This window comes from Rhipicephalus sanguineus, chromosome 7, assembly GCF_013339695.2.
Source record: "Rhipicephalus sanguineus isolate Rsan-2018 chromosome 7, BIME_Rsan_1.4, whole genome shotgun sequence".
Classification (NCBI taxonomy): domain Eukaryota; kingdom Metazoa; phylum Arthropoda; class Arachnida; order Ixodida; family Ixodidae; genus Rhipicephalus; species Rhipicephalus sanguineus.
The window spans coordinates 37,240,476-37,247,036 of record NC_051182.1 but is presented as its reverse complement, the minus strand read 5'-3'; positions in this window follow the sequence as shown (position 1 = coordinate 37,247,036).

The following is a 6,561-nucleotide window of genomic DNA, read 5'->3' as shown; positions in this document are numbered from 1 at the left end:
GCCGTCCATCTGCCGCACAAAGTGTAAAACAGCAATGGGAACACTCAATAATATGTGCGTGCAATTGGGCATGCGAGAAAACCTGCAGATACAGAAAAAGAAACTGCAGATACAAAAAGAAGAAGGAAAAACGCACTGATGCTGCGCGCATGCAAAGTTTTACGGCATACTACTCAACAACGTATTCATCGTTTTGATAAGGACTCAAGGTTCAACTCGAGTGCCGATACAGTAGCGGCTACTGATTGTGAGCAAGAAATGTCAGGAATAATAAAGATAAAGAAGCTTTCGTTTCATTTTAGCAGGCTATTCGCACCATACTGCCCCTCCGCCCTTTATTCTGTGTAGAATATGTATGATGCCATTTATAATAAACGAGTAAATTGTTTGCAAACTTAGCAAAATGAGCCACCTTAATCGCACTTAGGTAGCTTCGCAACACTAAATTGTGTGTGTTCAGATACATATACTGCTGCTGCTGACATGTATACAAATACTTTAAACGATTGTTTGGGTATTTGTAATGCAGAGCTTACGAGAAAATTAAGCAAGGCTTTAGACTTTGTCGTTTCCGGCGTAAGGAAGAGGACTCGTTTTCAACATAACGGAGTCAACGCCGCATGCCTCCAGCGCGCCAGCGCGTAACACATGCACAGGCCGTCAGCTTACATGAATTACATGCTTCCTTAATAAACATTTAGGCAAGAACAGCAATAAAAGCTGCCCAAGCTTCAAAAAAGGTAAGAAAAACAGAAAGCTCACTAGCGTGCACTTATTTCCGGACGTATCCGCGCACCGCAAGCGCTTTTTGTAGCGCGTTTCGCATGCTGCCGAGCTTAGGCGGGATTCGCAATGGCGGCCATCGTAGCAGACGACGCGCCTTTCCTCACCCTCAGCGGAGCGCGCGGGCATCAAGGCACCCTACTCGTAGCTAGAATCACTAGAAAAACTTCAGAGTATCGCATCTGTTTTCCGCGCGCCGCCGCCGACGCGATTGGCTTACTCGCATCACGTGCACCTCTCGCCGCCATATCCCTTCCAAGCGCTTTGGTGCAGGCGCGTTGAATGCAGAGCGCGGCCGGACATTAAGCAGTACCACGGTCCCTAGAAGTACTTCGTCGCTTTTTTAAACGCCTCATGCAGATGCCAGAGGTTACTGGTGAGCTACTCTAGGAATTTCGTATATTTTTGCATTCCGAGTGGGAAACGTTAACGTCAAAGAGCGTCGTTGTACGTGGCTGCATAGTTCGCCGCGGAATGAATTCGCCCCCTCGAAGAACACTCCTTTCTGTAGTGAACTACACAAACTTTGCTGGAAAAGCTCTCATGCGCAACAGGATACTTCACCTTTCTGTTCGCTATGTTCAGCGATATTGAAAACAACATACTACGTACCTTTCTATTTGCTCGGCTGTTTATATGTCGATCTGTTGAACAGATTGTGCATGCATTTCGAGTTATAAGTGTGTCGCGCACGAGAGCGAAATCGAAGATTATTAAAATAATAACTGTTTACTGTATACCTTGAAGGCAATTGTCGCATGATCATTTGCCACTGCGCAAAACTGAAGCGTGGAACTCTGTTGATAAACTTGGTAGAAGGCAATGTTATTAAGCGTATTTTATTTTTAAAAAAATGTTGCTAATGCTGCATTGCGCCGAGCGTACCTTTACAATACTGCTCAGTGTGAGAAATGGTCAAAGCAAAAAAAAACAAAAAAATCGGCTTATCGTCCCACGCATTGAGGGATTCGGTTTCATGCGAGCTCCAGATCTTTATACATACTGTGTTGCAGTAGCATACGCGTTAAAAAGTTTCGGGATGTGCTATTTCTGATCAAAATAACATAAAACACTGCGCCGAGGAAGTTTTAACAAGCGTGCATTACGAAAAAAAAAGTTGAAATTAAAAGCAGTGCAGAAACCGAACCCCAGCTGTTTACGCGCTGGCAACGCAAAAAAAAAAAAAAAACTTTGTCGGAACGCAGCAAAATATTTGCAAATGCACTGCAACGTTGGGAATATCAAGGAGACAAAACATAGGAAATGAAACAACCGAGTAGTGACGTCAATCATTTTCGATAGCCTATTTCCTACCTATCTGTTAGAAAATGACAACGTATTCGCAAAATAAGATGCACCTTGCCTACCGCACGCCGATTCGCCCGTGCGCTCGGCTGCTGGCGTTCCGAACCGAGACGAATACTTCACGCACAACTTCCACTTACCGTACACACACCACTTCTATTGCAGATAACACCCAGCTGAACAGCAAGCATGGTGTGCAAGTAAGGTATGCGTCAGCGATAAGTCGAAGGACGCAATGCTGATCGAATGTTCGCGATGTTCGATAATCTTCTCGAATGCGTTATGAAGTGAACCTGAACACCGACTGCAAAGCTAGCGCAAACAGTCAACATTCACCAAGTGTCGAAGTAAATGGAATCTCGCACGGTCATTACGCTAATGCAACTATACAGCTCCTGACCTTGCGAACACACCGGCCGTGAAACGAAAAGAGACCGATGAAGCCACGAAGAGAGTTCGCGAGCACATGGCAACATTCGCCGCACGTTTCATTAGCTACACCGCTTACCGCGCAGTCGATTCATGACTGTCGATGACTAGAAATCACTTCTGATATCCTTTTGAAGAAAACACACACACACACATATTGAAGTTACGCCGAGCGTAACACGGCATCGACGCGAAACGATCGGTCACTTCTCAACACACGCTACCAACGCGCCGGACGGCCCGGAAGAGAAATGGCCGCCGCCGCCCAATGTTGCCCGCGTGCAGCCTACCTTTGCGGTACTCTGAAGTTTTCCAGTGATTCTACTCGTAGTCGTAGCGCAGCGCCAGCTAGGGGAAAGGGATTCGTCTCGCCGGTTCGTCTGCGGAATCGGTTGGTTCCACATTGATTTCTTGAATTCTACCGATCTGCGTGGCTGTTAGGCTGTCGCGACCGCGACGGCGTTCTCGGTGGAGAGGGTAGGGGTTCACCCCGGGTAGAGTGACCTAGAATAGGGGGAGTGTCCAAAGCGCCGCGGGAATACATGGGAGGTGCGAGGGCCTTTTGCGGTGAACTTCCGCGCCGCGGCGCTGCCGTGCTGGACCCGTGGGCTTTCTCCGCAGCGAAAGCCGCGTAAAAGCGGCGAGCGTCTGCTACGCGCGTGATATTTTGGCCACTATTAGCTAAAATTTCGGAGATTTGGGCAATATTTAACACGGCGTCACTGCAACTTAATAGTTCAGCGACTCATCACACAGAGAACGCGTTTGTTAGTTTGTGTGTTGTGAAATGGGGGGGATTTTGTATATATTCTTTCAGCTGGTTTGTCACCGCATTGGTCCACACTTGCGTGGCTCTTTGAGCAACGCCTCCTGCGCGCACTTCATCGTGAGAAAAGGCGCTTAACTTACTTTCGTGTGGAATGACGAACGTAAACTTGCTGCAGGAGAGAATAAACTGGAGATAACCAGGAAAACGTAGCACATATATGCCCGTAGTAACTATAGCTCATGCATGCTAACGCGTTTGCACCCTTATCCTATCTTTGATTTCGTGCATTCGATTTGTTTTACAAGGCTGCCTCCGGCGCTCTGCTGTTTCAAGCCATTTCATGCGAAGCCGAATGTGTCAGTCGGCGTGGCCCCCGCGGTACCAAAAGTAAAAAATTATTCGCGTAACTCGCGTCTCGTTCACTTGGTATACACGAAAATTGGCACGGAGGGGCACGAATGTACATATGCCCAACACGACCGATAGGTCATGGCATCACTAACCTGACATGCTTGCCGTTTGCATAACGACTAACAATAATAATATGGTGTGTGGCGCGCAAACCCGCTTTCTGTAGCCAGAAATAATTCTGACGATATACGTGTGGTCTGACGATTTGTTTCTGTCAGGTTATAAAAACGCTGTGGTAACCAATATCGATCTGAACATGTAAGGCTTACCCATAGATTTTGAAGAACTGACCGCGTATGTAAAATGTATGCGAAAAAATTACATAAAAAAAAAACATGGTCCCTTATGCATTCGCCTGAGATGACCCGAAAACGAAAGCCATCTTTTTCGTCAGTCGATGCATTGATCCTCCCTTGCCCCTCTCCGAAAGCTTTCTGCACATAACGTGGTTTCGCACTGCCGACAGGATTGAAGGCGTTGCAAGCTTTCAGCACCTCACCTGCTTTTACATTGCCTCCGCGATCGTCCCCCGATCACGGAGGCAATGCAAAGCGGCGATGACTTGTGGTGGCGCCATCATATGACGTCATGTTGAATGACATCATAGTGACGTCACAAGTTATGTCGACGTCATCGCGTGATGATTTTGTGCATCACTCGTGTTGGCTACGCGGGATGCCGACGGTCAATTTTCGTATTTGATGAGGCATCTAAGGCTTGAGCCTTAAAAAAAAGACAAACCAAAGAAAATGAAACGATAACAGTGCAACATCGTGTATGCCTCACTTCATGTTACGAGCGATCGCCCGAAAACAAACGTGATTCTCAGTTCAGAGCAGCTGATTTCACGCGTCTGCGAGACAAAAGAGGTTTGCTTTGACCAGACATGCTGTTTAAGTACTCCAGAGCTTCAGCACGAAATTGTCGTGGACGCTATATTGAGCTCATCAGAAAAAAAACGGGAAATGGCGGTCGGGTGTCCTGTTGACGCGCACGAAATTGCCACGAAAACATTTTATGTAATGTAACTACTCGTCCGCATCTTTTTGTAAAGTCTCTGAACCGGGCGAACGCTAACCTCCGAGTACCGTGAAAACATCTGAAGTTGAGAATGAGTTGTTTGAAACTGTTTTCATTTCGCATGGCTTGAAGCAATGCATGCATCTCGCACGAACGTTCCATACTAACGTTCAGCGATCCAATGCATATATATTGTTTCAAGAAATGTGTCCAACATTCTCAAAAAATCAGGAAAATGCGATACTTGCTCGGGGCTTTCAGAATTGCTTTTTCTGTAGCGGCAGGAATCTTAAGGTAGTTAAAGACATCATTTTAGGACAGTAATTAAGAAAGGTACATTAATTAACTTTTTAATTAGTTGAGTTAGGTGATTGTGTCAAATAGGAGAATTGAAGTTCTTCATGCGAGGAAGCCATCCGAGCTTTGAGATTTCGAAAAAGCGTCCTCTAGTAATTGTTGTGGCGTAATGAAATTCAACGAAATGCAACGCTTCAACAGCGAAAGCCATCGAATTCGGTTGAATTTCATTACTTCCTAATTATTACTTGAGGCCGCTTTTTCGAAATCTCAATGTTGGGATGGGTTTCTGGCACGAAGAACTTCAATTCTCCAATTTGACAAAGTCACCTAACTCCACTAGTTAAAAACTTAATTTAACTTTCTTAATTACTGTCTCAAGTCATGTCTCTAACCATCTTAAGATGCCTAGCGCTACAGAAAAACCAATTCTGAAGGCAGCAATCAAATATCATATATTCCTGATTTTTTGCGAAGGTTGGACACATTTCTTGAAACACCCTGTATATATTATCGCATGTTGCGTTTTTTCAAGCGAGGTACATAAGGGATCTCTGCATTTGAACAATTTTCTGAAGTGATTGAGATATTACACTTCTATTTGTCAATTTCTTACCATTTTTCGGTTCAGGCAGCTTGTACAGCAAGAATGGGGGCATTTGTAACTTTGTTTCATGACATCTGGATATTTGTAAAGCATTTTCTATATTAAGCCTTTTATGCAAAAGCTTGTGGAATAAGGTTAGTTTACCTGGCATTGCTTTTTTTTTTTTCAAATGTTTGCGCACGGTGATCCTTGTTGTACGCTACCTCAGAAGCAAAAATAAGCCAACAGCATTGCGGTCGTATGGCCGTCTCTACTCTTCTTTTTCCTTTTTTTGTTTCCCTTGCGTCTTTCCGGTGTTCTCCGTCCATAATAAAGAGCTAGCGGAGGCTAATGAATTGTTGAATAAAGCGGCGTGCATATCGCTAGCACACCAGTGGCGACTAGGAGTAAAAAGCTCGTACTGTGAAGCGGTCACTGCGCGCAAGTATTCAGCTGACTGCGCGTGCAATTTACTTTTTTTATTACTCTTAATTCGTGCATGCGTGATGCTGGCCGATTACTCGTGCGAATAAGGTTTTTTTTCGTTATTTGCTTGTGCGTGTCCGTTTTTGCGCGTTTTACACACGCACAATGTCTCGAACTTTGTGACCGGAACTAAACCACGCTGATACCGCTTGACACATGATTTTTTGCATTCTGTTGTAGCCCGAGCCACTACCACAACGCTTAAAGATGGATAAGCTCCATTCCGCACCGCATTATAAAAGTTAAGTAGACTTCAAGTGCCCTGTGGGAACCGCGGCGCAAAAAACTACAGCGCGTAGCAGAACGCCCTGGCTTTCCGCGCGCTTCCCGAGCGCGGAAAGCCCACGGGTCCGGCGCAGCAGCGGCGCGCCGCGGGAGTTCACGGAAAAAGGCCCACGCGGGAGCCGGCGCTTTGGACACTCCCCTATTCTAGGTCACTCTACCCGGGGCCCCTTTTGATGCTGTGTCCTACATT